The sequence below is a fragment of the Penaeus monodon genome, chromosome 32 (genome assembly GCF_015228065.2).
Source record: "Penaeus monodon isolate SGIC_2016 chromosome 32, NSTDA_Pmon_1, whole genome shotgun sequence".
NCBI classification, from domain to species: Eukaryota; Metazoa; Arthropoda; class Malacostraca; order Decapoda; family Penaeidae; genus Penaeus; species Penaeus monodon.
The window spans coordinates 3,218,678-3,219,356 of record NC_051417.1 but is presented as its reverse complement, the minus strand read 5'-3'; positions in this window follow the sequence as shown (position 1 = coordinate 3,219,356).

Here is a 679-nt window from a genome sequence, read left to right as displayed (position 1 = left end):
GCTTATTATGAGAGAATTATCCTCGCACAGAACAGCGATTTTGCGAATGCGCCTCAAAAAAATAACTGACGTAGATGCATATAACAGGGTGTTGTTACACATGGCAAACCGTGCGGGACTTCTCGCACTTTTATCAACGCACATGTTAATAGTTTACACGTAAACGTGTACCTCTCCCGACTCTCCAAGGACACGGCCCGCGTGGTGCGCTGTCCCTGCCAAATCGCAAGGTGCAGTGAGCAGCGCCCATGTCCCCAGCGCAGCGCCACAGCATCCCTTCGGACTCATCTCTGCACGCCGCCTTAAGTCAGTAACGCATGGACATCCGGGCATCTAATTCCAAGCACGTATGCACGGTCCGCCGCTTGCCAACGCTCTTCGCAACGAGTCGTGGAGGCGACTGACGGCGACGGAGCTCGTAAGGCGCGAAATTCCGCACCGAAAGCAAGGAAGCAGACCTTACTTCTTCCACATACCCTTGTTTTTTTCTCCCATTTTTCTTGCATCTTTTTGTTTCTCCACGTGAAACCCGGAGATGACGCTGGGCTCCCCCTCCTAATCCGCGGCCGGGCTTGAATAACAGCCCTGCCTGTCCTGCGGCCCAATATCCGAGGCCATGGAAAGCTGCCCCCCCCCCCCCGTCCATACCCGAGATGTACCGATTGTCGGCGGCGGAGCT